Source organism: Protopterus annectens, chromosome 9.part0 (genome assembly GCF_019279795.1).
Source record: "Protopterus annectens isolate FY-2018-M chromosome 9.part0, PAN1.0, whole genome shotgun sequence".
NCBI classification, from domain to species: Eukaryota; Metazoa; Chordata; order Ceratodontiformes; family Protopteridae; genus Protopterus; species Protopterus annectens.
Genome location: NC_056743.1, coordinates 247,049,010 through 247,063,000, shown reverse-complemented (window position 1 = coordinate 247,063,000; position 13,991 = coordinate 247,049,010). Strand labels below are relative to the sequence as shown.

The window sequence follows — 13,991 nt, the reverse complement described above, 5'->3', positions numbered from 1 at the left end:
CTTCACCAGAAGAAAATGAAAGTTTTGGAATGGCCCAGCCAGAGCCCAGGCCTAAATCCAACAGAAAATCTGTAAGGTGACCTGAAGAGGGCTGTGCACAAGTGATGCTCTTGCAATCTGACAGATATGGAGTGCTTTTGCAAGGAAGAGTGGGCAAACATTGCCAAGTCAAGATGTGCCATGCTGATAGACTCCTACCCAAGAAGACTGAATGTTGTAATTAAATCAAAAGGTGCTTCAACAAAGTATTAGTTTAAGGGTGTGCACACCTATGCAACCAGCTTATTGTACGTGTTTTACTTTTTATATATTTTTTCCCCTAACAGATTTGTTTGTTTTTTAATTGAATTATACAGGTTATAGGTCACATTAAAGGTGGGAATAGTTTTGAAATTATTTATTGTGGTCTCATTTTTTATATCACAAAAACCTGGCATTTTAACAGGGTTGTGTGCACTTTTTATATCCACTGTATATCTCCCAAATATGCAAATCTAGAAGATTTAGAATTTTTGCTTGGAAATGTTTAAATAGATATTTTTATATCTCAAGTAGATTCCAGAGAATTTTTCCTCAGGTAGTCAGCAAATGTTGGAGGTGTGACAGGGAAGAAAAAGGTAATTGGGAACATATTTTCTGGGAGTGTGGTGAGTTGGTGGACTTTAGGGATTTCCTATGGGAAGCACTGTTGGAGATGCTCAGTGGGCAGATTGGTGTGACAAGGGAGAAGATTTTTCTGAGCTATGATACAGAATTGGAATTGCCTAGACATGGTAAGGCATCTAATTATGGTGGCTGCCAAAAAAGCAATTACTACAAAACGGAAATCAAAATCTAAACTAACAATGCTAGAAGTAGCGAATATAGTAACATAGATAAATCAAATGGAACTGAGACCTTTAGAAATGAGTAGGAGCAAACTACATAGGAAAAAAATGGGAATTGTGGTAACAATACATACAGTGGGGGAATGAGGTTAAAAAAAGGCAGGAGTTAAATGAGCTATATAATGTTTGACTGAAATTGATTGGGTAGATTATAAGTGATGCATAATGTTTGCAACTGTGAGTGTATCAGTATGATTTGTGATCATGTCATTGTGGTTTGTTTTCATTTGTATAAATGCATGAGTGTCTATGTCGTAAGTGATGGTTTAATAAGGATGTTTCTTGTTTAAAAAAAGGGCAGGAATTTAATAATTTACATAATGTTCCTTAGATTTTATGAAATATAGCAATATATGTGAAGTATAATGTTTGTAAATGTGAACTTGTTAATACAGTTTGATTACTTTTATATAAATGTAAATATGTCACAAGTGATAATTCAATACAGGTGTTTAAAAAAAAACAAGGTTTACACCTGCCAGAATAGCTCTTCCATACCACATCTCTCAATTGTCCAGATTTTCACAGAATGTCAGGATTTTTGCCTCATATTTTTGGTCTGCTCCTCATAACATTTACAGTTTGTTTTGCCAAATCATTGAGGGTTTAAGTCACTAAATAATAATAAATAATAACAGACATTTGAGTTTCAGACTTCGCATCCTTCAGAAAATATATATCATACCTACTGCTGAAAATAAAAATAGACGAACTGGCGAAAAAGGCAAAGAAAGTCGCAAGTAAACCAATGGTCTTTATTCCAACAATAGGAACTCACAAAATACCAACGAACTGCAAACCAGCATTAACATTAAAATAAAGCGCTTTTCGTCCTGCTCACTAGCAGGACTTATTCATATAAACTTATTTATCTGAAGGAGTCCTGCTAATGAGCAGGACGAAAAGCGCTTTATTTTAATGTTAATGCTGGTTTGCAGTTCGTTGGTATTTTGTGAGTTCCTATTGTTGGAATAAAGACCATTGGTTTACTTGTGACTTTCTTTGCCTTTTTTGCCAGTATATATCATACCTCTCAACTGTCCCTGATTTTCAGGGACTTCCCTGATTTTTGACTCAAATTTTAGCTCTGTCTAGAGTTGCCACCTCTCCCGGATTGCCCCGGAGTATCCTGGACTTTTATAGCATCTCCTGTCTCCCGGAAGTAATTCAAAAAACTCTGAAATGTCTAGGAATAATGACATTACACTTTCAGTTAACCGGAACTCAAGCAACCGGCATTCACTCACACATAATCGCGCTCACTCTCTCCCGATTTCTCACACACACGCGCACACACACACACACACACACACACACACACACACACACACACACACACACACAGAGTCACTTCCTCACTCATACCTGCATTCACTCACACATTGCTCTCATTGTCACACGCACACACCCACTTACGGATTCACTCATACATTGCTGTCTCTCTCTTTCTCACATGCACACAGCCACACACCCACATGGACTTACGCATTCATTCACACATCACACTCACTCTCCGGATCTCTCTCTCTCATACACACATACACAAGGTTGGGTGGGTGGCCTAATGGTTAAGGTGTTTGCCTTACAAACACAAGGTGCAGGGTTTGAGTCTTACAAGGGATAATTGGCTAGCCTTAAATGGCTCGCAAGGGCAGTTAGCCTAGTACTGAACTATGAACTATGAACAATCTCTCGCTCCATACCTCTCAACCTCTTAGAGCAAGAAAGCTGGACAAAGCTATAAATAAAAGTGGGACAAAGTCCCAAAAATAGGGACAGTTTTTAAATATTTCCCATTATTTATTGCTTTGTCCAGATTATTTTGTTTTTAGAGGTAACTCTCAAGCAACTGGAAATGACACTTATCCGGCATCTACCAATCTCCATGGGTATCGGATAACTGACAGTCTACTGTACTTAATTTGTTGTCTTGGCTGCACTGCGCATGAACGATAAAACCTCGCAAGTTGCAATGGCTTAATCAAAGCATTCGGATTCTGAATCTGAAAGTTGTATAAAGGCAAAAAAGAAGTATCACTGTTCATTCAATGATGAATGGTTAAAAGAAGACAATTTTAGGGATTGGTTGGGTAAGAAAACAGAGTCTGAAGCAGAATGTAAAATATGTTATCACACATTTACAGTAAAGTATGAGGGATGCAGATTGGTAGTAGTGCATGCAACATCAGAGAAACATAATAAAAATGTGAAGCAGATTAAGCAAAATACAGTCATGATGAGCTTCTTCAGAAAAATAAATACCAAACAAGACGATCTTATAACAACTGCTGAAGTAACTCTAATTTACCACAGTATTAAGCATCATCCCAGCTATGCAAGTTAAGATTGCGGTAACAAGATAATGGGAAGTATTTTCCCAGAATCTAGTATTGTGAAAAAGATTGCTTGTGGCAGAACAAAAGCAACTAATATCATTGAAAATGTTCTCGCTCCTGCTTCACAAGAAAGTTGATCTCTGACTTACAAGAATCAAAGTACTTTTCAATAGCAACTGACTCTTCAAACAAAGGAAGCGTTAAACTTTTTCCAGTTAAAGTGCAGTATTTTTCAAAACAAGAAGGGATAAAACATGGTTTGCTAGACTTTCATGAAGATTCAGATGAAAGCAGTGAGGCAATAATGGGTAAATCAGTCTAAGTGACAAAGAAAAATGGATTGGACATAAGTCGAGTATTTGCATTTTCTGGGGATAATGCTGCAGTGAATTTTGGCAAGAAGATTTCTGTGTATGAGAAACTGAAAAAAAGAAATTCTGAACTCATTTTGGCGAATTGCAAATGCCATATTCTGTATAACTGTGTTAAACAGGCATGCAAAACTTTGTCAATGGACGTTGAAATTCTCGTTCTCAAAGTTTATGCTGAATTTTCCGGATATGCCAAATGAACTGCACAGCTCCAGTCATTTTTCAAGTTTGGCTTACTTGAGTATCAAGACATTCTTCATTATGTACCAATGAGAAGATTATCATTACTTCCAACACTTGAAAGGATACTTTTTGTATGGCCTGCTTTGCAGTCTTACTTTGTTTCACGGGGAGAAGAAGAATGCCACAAAGTAATTTGTGATGCATTTAGAGAGGAAGAAAGCGAGTCCATACCTAAACTATACTGCTGTTTCTTACAGAATGTTATGCAGGTCTTTCAAAGTAGTGTGCTAATGTTACAGTCAGATCAAGCTACTAGTTCCGAACTGCATGGTATTATGGTTGGAGTAAGACAGAAAACTGCAGATCACAAACAAGACAGATTTTATGGAAAGGCTGCTGCAGACATGCTTAAAAGAATTCCACAGGATAAGAAAAGGCACTTCGAAGCTGATGTTGATCAATTCTACATCAAGTGTTTAAACTACCTAGACAAGTGGTATAATTACCAGGATTCAGAATTTCAAACAGTGAGAGCTTTAACCTTGAAAGAACCAGTGATATGGTGCTTATTCGAGGAACTGGCAGACAAGTTGCACAATGACATCGACAAAAGCAAGTACTATGACATCTACTGTATTCTGTGCGATGTTCAAACAGAGCTGGTGGAAAAAATGAACGAGTGGTCGAACGATGGAATGATTTTTTTGCAAGATTGATACATAGGAAGTGTGGTGAGGAACTCTTTAAAGTTGTATCCTTCACATTTTTTATACCTGTGTCGAATTCTTTGTGTGAATGAATTTTCAGTGTGATGAATTCTTTGTGGACCAAAGAAAGAAGTCGTCTGGGACTTGCCTGTTTTGCAACCTGAGCTGCAGGTATGCAAAAATTTGAGGTACAGTTATTCTCAGTTTCATGAATTCTTGATGAAGACTCCCAAACTGTTGGTAGCTGCAGGATCTGATCAGAAATATGCTTTTAAGTGCAAGTAGATTTCATGACTCTACCAAAAAGCACACAAAACGAACATTTGAATAATTAGTTTACAGTTGCATTATTGTTTTGAACTTTTCCTGTACATAGTATTTGTTGTACAATCTTTATGAATATTAACATATCAAAGACTGATAGTCTCTGAGTTGGACAGCACTTAGGCCAAACAATTCAGTTTGTGTTTAACATTAAAATAGCATCTCCAGGAATTAGCCTTATGTGAGGTGCCTAGCTCTGTCTCTGTTAATCCCTCCTAAAATTGGTGACCTTTGGAGAAAATGTGGTGAATTATACTTAATAATGGCAATAAGTAGAATTACAGAGTTCTTTTACTTCAAGACTGTATATTAATTCACATTCTCTTGTCTGACAGTGTCTCAAATTAATACTACTAGTATTTTAAGTGTCTGATTCTGTTGAGATTGTTTCTGGTTTGGTTGAGCGCAGTATGTGTTTATAATAATGCAAAACTTATTATTCTAACAATTTTCTAAATTTATAGGTGCACTGTTTAAATATGCCCCTCCATTATGTCTGGCTTTGGTCGGATTTCCTGCGCTGACACTCGTATGCACACACACACCTATGGCTAATTTAGAATGTCCACTCCACCTAGTGCATGTCTTAGAAATGTGGGAGGAAACGGGAAGCACCCCGAGGAAACCCACGCGAACAGAGGGCGGACCTGCCAACTCTGCATAACAAACCCAAATAAACTCTTTATATAATTTCGATGTTTTATATATTTTTAGTTATAATAAGTGCGCTAATTAATAAATAAATCTACTCGTTTATTTCCGCCTAGCCTATAAATTAAAGTCGAAAGTGGACGCAGTACAATATATCACCCCTGCTATTAGCTAATACACGCCTTTTTTTACCTGACAAGCAAGCATAACCCCTCCTTTTTCTTCACCGTGTGACGTCTTAGTGACGCTGGCAAGGTCCTTTCAGCTACGGGAATCTAACCGCGACCAAAAGGGTCTGTTCTGGATTATATGGAGAGGTAGCCTGTTTTTGTTTTTTCACAGCTGATGTGCTCGTGCATGGATTAACCCCTCAGGATTGGAAAAAATACAGGTTGCCAACGTTTTGCTGTACATCTGGTAAATTCAAGCAGCACTGCTGTTTTTATTTGGGCCTTTCATATTTTCTGATGATTTAAAAGGGCAGGATATATTGGTAGGGGATAGTTCGATGTTGTCTGTCATTTAGAGGCATATTAGAAGGCAAGTGGGTTATTTAGAACTAAGCCCCACTAGCCAGTTTGTCTCACGGAAGCCATGTTAGGTATTGGTTCTCATTTTTTTTTTAAACCTTATCTGTCATGACTGAGCTTGCAGCATTGACTTATCGATCATAATATTCGGTAGTTGTACCGTTTGCGAGGTGGTGTTTTACGTGCGGCCACCTTTGTAATGTATTTTTAAACGTTGGTAATCCAAATAATGTTTATCAAAATCGGTGCGTGAGTTAATGAGGTTGTACTTATCTCAGTAAATTATTTCTGAGGTGAAAGTGTAGCATTTCCTTTAAGTAGTAGCAGGTGGGGGATGCTTGATTAATATTAGATGGAGAAAGGATAAATGCGAAATTCTCTGTGGATGGTTCCTCATGACCCCTCAATGACACATGATATGTATGCATTACCTCTGTGCATTGAATTTTCACTCTTCTACATCTTGACACATCTTCCTGAAAAATTCTCACTAGTGGTACATTCCTTCCTGAGGTGTCTTGCATTGTGCTGGTCAAATATTTTACTGCGTAAGTCATTATTCTGATAATAATTCGGAGTATGTGCTTAGTATTATGTTAAGTAAGCAAAATTAACCTTTTTAACAGATTGTGTTATGAGTTCATTTTATTGGAGTATATGCTTTGCTCTTGTAAAATTCAACTGCCAGTACAGTGGCTTCGTTTATAATTTGTTACTTATTGTGTATTCAGTTTTCCATAATGATAATGGGTTGTCTCTGTGTTTTATGTAGTAATTTATGTCTGTCAGTAGAGGATTAATCCCTTTTATTAGAAAATTATAGATATTTACTGTTTTATTGTTACAGTTTGTATCTTTTACTTTACTTATATTTTTCTAGGAATTGCAATTGGTATTTATTTAGTGCTTTTGTAAGGTTTAGTTAAGTGTAGAGGAACGTTTTGCGGTGCTCACTACAAGTCGCCACCAGTAGTTGTAATGTGGTCACCTGAAGTTGTGTTATAAATTTTGTCTGCTGTTTGGCAATACGTATGTTATGCATATGCTAACTGTAATAATGGAGCTTTTCTGATCCAATGATCTGTGAGACTGGGCTGGAAGAAGATCAGGTTTATTGTTTGCAGTTTATAAATTTGATGAGCATAGGATCATAGGAAGTTACTAGGCTATTGGCCCTGAGGTCCTTACAAGATTAGCCAGGAATTTAGCCCATGTCCAGACAAGTCTGAGCCTGATGGCCCTGTCCAGCAGAGAGACAGGTGGAATCCCAGGGATGTATTTTCTGTTCCCTATCTAGTTCCCATCCAGTTATCCAGGTTGCACTTAAAAAGGGGTAATGAAGTGCTCTGATGTGGAGAGGCAGTCTATCCTACAGAACAGGGAGTCACTGGGGCACATCTGTCCTGCCAACAAGTCCTTTTGATGTCACAGACCAGGTTTAGGTTGCGCATGTGGGTTACTCGAGTGGAGCATGATTTGCAGTTATGCAGCAGTGCCATCAAGGCAGGGCCTGAGATTGCTTTCTATGCCAGACAGAGGTCACTTCTGAGGAAGTCTGTATGAGACCTGAGTAGAGGGACAGGGCTTTTAGCCTGTCTGTGTAGGGTAGATGTTTGAGGCCGTGGATTCTCCTGAGGAACTTCTGTGGTCTCTCCAGCTGTTGCATGCAATTTGTGAGGCACATGCTAAAAGAGGCATTGTACTCGATAATGGGTCTTTTAAGGGAAGAATACAGGGATGTTATGACCTCCTTGTCCCTGGATGAGATACCCTTACTAATGAGGTAGGCTATGAAGAAACTTTCTGTACAACAATGGAGGCAATATGGTGCTTTAATTGCTTCAGAGCACTGCTAAGACATATGGGTCATTTCACCTTTTGAGCGAGTGTGTTGTAAAAATGTCTAAACCCAGCTGTTGCATTATGCCCCCCCCCCCCCCATATGTAATGGGATAGGTTGCTACTTGTAGGGATGCTGCTTGCTAAATTGATGTGCAGATTGACAGACTGCAAGTAGATGTGATAACTTGCTGTGTGTATTAGTACTTGCCCCAAAAGTAGTATTAGAACATATTGCTTCTGGCATATCTCTGTGATACACACCATACTGTAGGATTTTGGTGACTAGAACTGAGTGTAGTTAATATCTTCACACACAAAATAATCTGTGAATTGAGCACTGCTTTCGGAAGGTTGCAGATGGAAAGAATTACATATACGTTTCTGAATGACGTGGACCACTTTTGTTAAGTTCAACTTTTTATATACATTAAAGTATCTAGACAAGACTATGATATTTAGAATCAGAAGTGTTGTGTCTCACAAACTGGGAATATTTGTTATTGCTTGACTTTAACAGATCATAAATTATTTTACTAAGTGTAAGCTTTATTTTTCTTGTGAAGATGCTCTTCTTTCACACTTCTCTTTTGAAGTCAGTCAAAACACTTTTTTTTGCAGCTGCTTTTTATTATTGTAAGTGTCGTTAGCACTATATTCTTGACTGATCTAAAGAATTACTCTTCTCTAGTTACTTAACTAAAGCAGGCAAGATGAAGTGAGCGAGTGATCCTTCTTTGTCATGTTTTAAAACAGGCTGCCCTTCAAAATGAACATATTACCTAGACTAACATATATATTCATGACATCACAGATAACTGTACATAAATTCTTCAAAAAATTCATATGGGAACCCAAAAATACCAGAATCTCTTATCAAAAACTAACACTTCCCAAGATTTTAAAACTTGCTACTCTATTATCAACACTAACAGAATATTGAGAATAGCAGAACATAACCTGTCAATGAAAATTTGGTCACCTCCGTGGGTGACAATATTTTATAAGTACATTAAAGCACTAGGCATCAATCCCAAAGTGCTTCCCTTTTTTAAACAAAAAGATTTACAAGCCTATTCTAGATTCTTTAAAACATTCTATAAATATAACACACAAACATTTTCATTCCTTAAATCTTGGGTAAGCTATGGTAACACTACAACTCCTCTATAAAAATCCAAATTTAAAAATAAGTAACTATGTTCGACCTTGACTCCTTTCCCCGATTAAAGGACAAAAGAATCCAAGATATCTACCCATACCTTAACTGTACAATCCAAGAAATGAGAAATAACCAAAATCAACCCAAATCTTATATGTAATAATTCTAAGACAAATCAAAGAGTTGTGTTACAGCTACCTCCAAAACATTACTATACTTAATAGTGACATGGAAAACTGTACTTTTCTTTGGAAGGCTATTCTTACAACAAAGAAAACAATATGTAACTCGTATAAAATGATAGGCAAAATCAAATTTCAGAAGGACCTCCTTCTCTCTAACTATTGGAGAAAATTAAAACCATCCATAGATTGATTGCATGTCTTGTTTGCTGTTCGTCTTAACATTGAAAATTATACCCCTTAAACTGTCATACACGCAGCTCATGATCAATAAATAATGCATATTTCACACCCGCAATACTCCACAAATTCAATGCATTAAAATCACCTTACTGTTCACACTGTAAGGACCAGGTAGCAGACCTAATGCATATATTTTGGAGCTGCAAATGTACGTATAAACTCTGGAATTCCCTCAAGATACATCTGCAAAAATGGGATATCAAATGGGATATCAAACATCAACATTAACATGGGAATTTACCCTTCTACATATTCTCCCATCTAACATCTCAGGAAAACAAGCGAATATACTTATAATAATTTTCTTATTAATGAAGCTATACATAGCTCTCAAATGGTTAGACCCTATAAATATCTCTTGGGAGGGAATCGCAAAATAGCTATAAAACGTCTTTTAGCTCATAAAATAGTAATGGATAAAATAAACAAAAATATGAAAGCCCAAGAAGTTTGGGAACAGACCTTTAACATCATATTAGCATAAAACATACTACATAGTAACAAGTTGCAAAGGAACCTAGAAATATGCCCATGATCACACAGCAAAGCTATGGACTTGAAATCATTATTGTATGTGCTGTTTTTATAACAACTGAATTGATTGAGAAAGCATCTATGTATATAATCTAAATATGTTTTATGATCTACATGTTACTGTATTGATTACAGTGCATAACACTCACTTATGGTCTTGTAAGAATGGAAATGGTTGTGATTTTTATATAAATGTAAAATGAAAATAAACATTATTGAAAAAAAAGCTAACCTCCCCTTGTAGTCATATAAATACTGTACAGTAGCAGCATGGCAGGTAAGGTTGGTTATTGCACATGAACTGAAATTGTTACTAGTTATGTATTACCTAAATCAAGTAACTGGCAATTGCATTTCAATGTAAATATATAACTAAGTAATTTAAATAAAAATTGCAGAGTCCGCGGTGGTGGTGCTGTGGTAGCGTTGTCGCCTCACAGTAAGACGCTGTCCGGTTCAATTCTCAGCTAGAGCGTCTTCTGCGTGGAGGCATGCGTGAATGGGTGTACCTTTGTTGAAGGTTGTATGTCAGGGCTGGCAACTCGGCACGTAAAAATCAACTGCCAATCATTAGCGGACCGGAGTTCCGCTGTGGTGACCCCTAACTGGGAAAAGCCGAAAGACACAACAACATTCCAAACAGAGAAAAAAAAAATAAACAGACTGCCCTGAGACTTCTGTCTCAAAGTAGCAATTAGTTCACCCCAAGGACAGTACAGTATGATTCCTAGCCCTGGTTTCACAGACATTTTCTCTCTGGCTGCAATCAGAACTGTAAGATACAATATTTATGGGCTAAACCAGGTAATTTAATTTCAGACTATTTTTCAAAGTTGGCAGAACTGAGACTAACCTCTTCTCTTCCAGTATCCCCTGTTACAATATATTCACTTCGACAGTTACAATACAGTCTGACATACAGGTGTATTTCGTTTCTGTCCAGCAGAACCCACTGATGGTACATTTTTAGCCCACACAGCTTTACAGATACATTTTCAACAAAGCACCTGTACAAATCAGTTTGAACAAGTTACATACAATTCTTTGCAAAACTCCATCTAGCTATGCTGGCATATGTTACACATCCACTGCTGTACTTCTCCTGGCATAGCTGGCAGTACCTCACATCATCACACCCCCCCCCCCTTTGAAAACTCAAGCTAGTTTTTCAAGGGACGTTTGAGAAGTGTTGTTTTGAGAGACATGAGCATGTCTGGGTACACATTAACCCATACCTTCTATTGAGAGCCCATCCACATTAGCATTATTGACCCCACCTGTGGTGCTGTCCTGTCCTGTTTTATGCCTGTATCCATAGGCTCCATCTTAATAACTTGGCATTTTGCTAGATGGCTTGATGTAATTGTACGTGATTGTGGTACAGTGAATTTCCTTCCATACAAATAAAAATAGGGTTGAAGTTTCTGCAGTGCCCATACTATGGCTAGGCATTCTTTTTCTACGGCTGCATAGCATTCCTCCCTGGGTTGATGTCTACGGTTGAGATGTATACCACTGGCTGCTCTTCTTCTGAAGAAATTTGTCTGAGTACAGCCCCCACCCCATGGTTTGAAGCATCCACCTGCACAACAAATTTATTTGCTGTAATCTGGACTGGCTAACACATGGGGTCCTCCCAAATCCCCTTTAAGTTTTTGGAATGCCTGCTCACAGGCTAGGGTCCACACTACCTTATCCAGCCTGTTTTTCCTGTTTTGGTCTGTGAAGGGAGCAGCTATGGTGCTGTAATTGGGAACAAACGTTCTATAGTATCCCGCTGTCTGCAAGAATGCACTCACCTGATTTTTGGCAATGAGGGCAGGCCTTGCCTAAATAAATTCCACTTTAGCAGGTTCTGGCCTAATTTTAGCCATTCCCCACTCAGTATTCCAGGTAGGAGACCTCTGCCATATCCACCTGATACTTACTGGGCTTAATGGTCAACCCTGCCCTTTGCAGTCTGCCAGGACTTGCCTGACATGCGGAAGGTGCTGTTACCAGGAATGGCTGTAGATAGCAATATCATCCAGGTAAGCAAGGGCATATTCCCCTGCTAGGATACAATCTACCAGCCTCTGGAAGGTTGCTGGGGCATTTTTCACCCGAAAGGGCATCTTTGTGAACTCTTATAATCCTGAAAGGAGTCACAAAGTCTGACTTCTCTCTAGCAGTGGGAGTCAAGGGCATCTGCTAGTAGCCCTTGCTCAGATACTTAGCCCCACCCAGCTGCTCTAAGGCTTCATCTGTCCTAGGCATGGGGTAAGCATCTGACTGTGTGACTTTTTTTAGTTTTCTGTAGTCCACACACAACTTGTTGCTGTCATCTTTCTTTGGTACCAGCACCGTTGGTGAGGCCGGAGGGCTGCTGGATTCCCAGGTTACTCCCACTTCCAGTATTTCCTCTGTCTGCTCCCTCAGAGTTTGTCTGACTCGCTTGGACATCTTATAAGGGGCCTGCTTGATGGGCGTTTAGTGTCCTGTATCCACATGGTATTGCACCTGGTGGATGCACACAGATTTCCCAGTGGACATGCCCCAAACTCCTGTAACACTGCTATGACTTCTCAAAGCTGTGTACGGGATAGCCCCTGGGACATTGCTCCCCCTTCCACTGAAGTGTCAGTCAGAGCCTCATTGAGGAGACATGTACAGGTGTACCATGTAATTAACATCATTGACCTTTCTTACGACTTCGAAGGGTCCCTCCCAAGCTGCCTGCAGCTTTTTGTAACTGACCGGAATGAGCACCATCACTTGCTGTCCCACAGCATGCACTCGCGCATTCCTGTCATACCAGGCCTTTTTCTGCTGTTGGGCTCCTGCCATGTTCTCCTGGGCCAAGCCTATAAGCTCCGTAAGCCTTCTCCTGAGGTTTAGGACATGTGCAACAGACTCCTTGTGGGATTCGCACTTACCCTCCCACTCATCATGAAGCATATCTAAAGGCCTCCTCACCCTTTGCCCCTACAGCAACTCAAAGGGTGAAAAACCTTTGGATTCCTGGGGTACCTCTCTGTATGCAAGCATCAGATGGGCCAGATATTTGTGTCTCCCTCTCCTCCTTTCTCTCTCTCTCTCTCTCTCTCTCTCTCTCTCTCTCTCTCTCTCTCTCTCTCTCTCTCTGTCTCTCTCTCTCTCAACTCTTCTCAAATGCATGGTCTTTAGTGTAAAGTCTAACCTGTCCACAAGACCATTGGTCTAGAGGTGGTCTTTAGATGCTTCACCCCACAGTGCTTTACAGACAATCCAGCAGGTTTGACATGAAACTGGCACCTCTGTTAGTCAGTATTTCCCTCAGGAAAATCACTTAAAGTATTTGCCACCACCTCTGTCTCAATGGAGGATAGAGCCACTGCCTCAGAGTGTCTAGTAGCATAATCTAGTACCACCAGGATGTACTACTTCTTGGGGTACTCAGAGGCCCCACAATATCCATAGCTACCCTCTGAAATGGCTCCTCGGTCACAAGTAAAGTCCTTGTCCCCTACCTTACCTACGTTTGGCACTGCTCACAAGTCCTGCAGTACCCTGTTAAATCACTTGCAATCCCAGGCCAATAAAGGTTCTGCATAATATGTCTCTTGGTACTCTTTATGCCCATATGACCTGCAAAAAGAATGTCATGGGCTGTAGCTAGAAGTGCCAGATGGTAGGCTCTAGGCACTATCAACTGCTCTATTACTTCGCCCTCTAGCCCGCTCTCAGGGGTCCACTCTCTCTATACATTAACCGTTTGTTCCAGTATGCAGACTTTCCTTGAGAATCGGGTGCCTGCCTAGCTACCTCCCTCAAACCTCTTAGTGTAGGGTCTGAGAACTGAGCCTGTCTCAACTCTCTTTGTGACCCTTCCTATCTCCCCTTCCACAGGCTGTCTGGTATCCTTTGACAGCAGTGCCTCACTGTTAGCCTGGGTACTACCACTCACCTCTGTCCTTGCAGTTACTGTGTCCAAGGGAACATCAGTACCTAACAGGCTCACTGTTACAGGGTAGGTCCCTCCCTGAAATAGCCAACTCACCAGCCCTGGGTTCAGGTGTGGGGT

The 13,991-nt window shown here is 39.6% G+C and overlaps 1 protein-coding gene across 1 annotated transcript in view; it reads left to right on the top strand.

The window, feature by feature from the left end:
• Nucleotides 1–5,690: 5,690 nt before the first annotated feature.
• MADD (MAP kinase activating death domain) overlaps nt 5,691–13,991 on the top strand; it is a 2,427,721-nt gene continuing 2,419,420 nt past the window's right edge. Inside the window, exon 1 of the mRNA XM_044082094.1 lies at nt 5,691–5,876. The gene's annotated coding sequence lies outside the window, so the exon portion shown is untranslated. The remainder of the gene's footprint in view (nt 5,877–13,991) is intronic.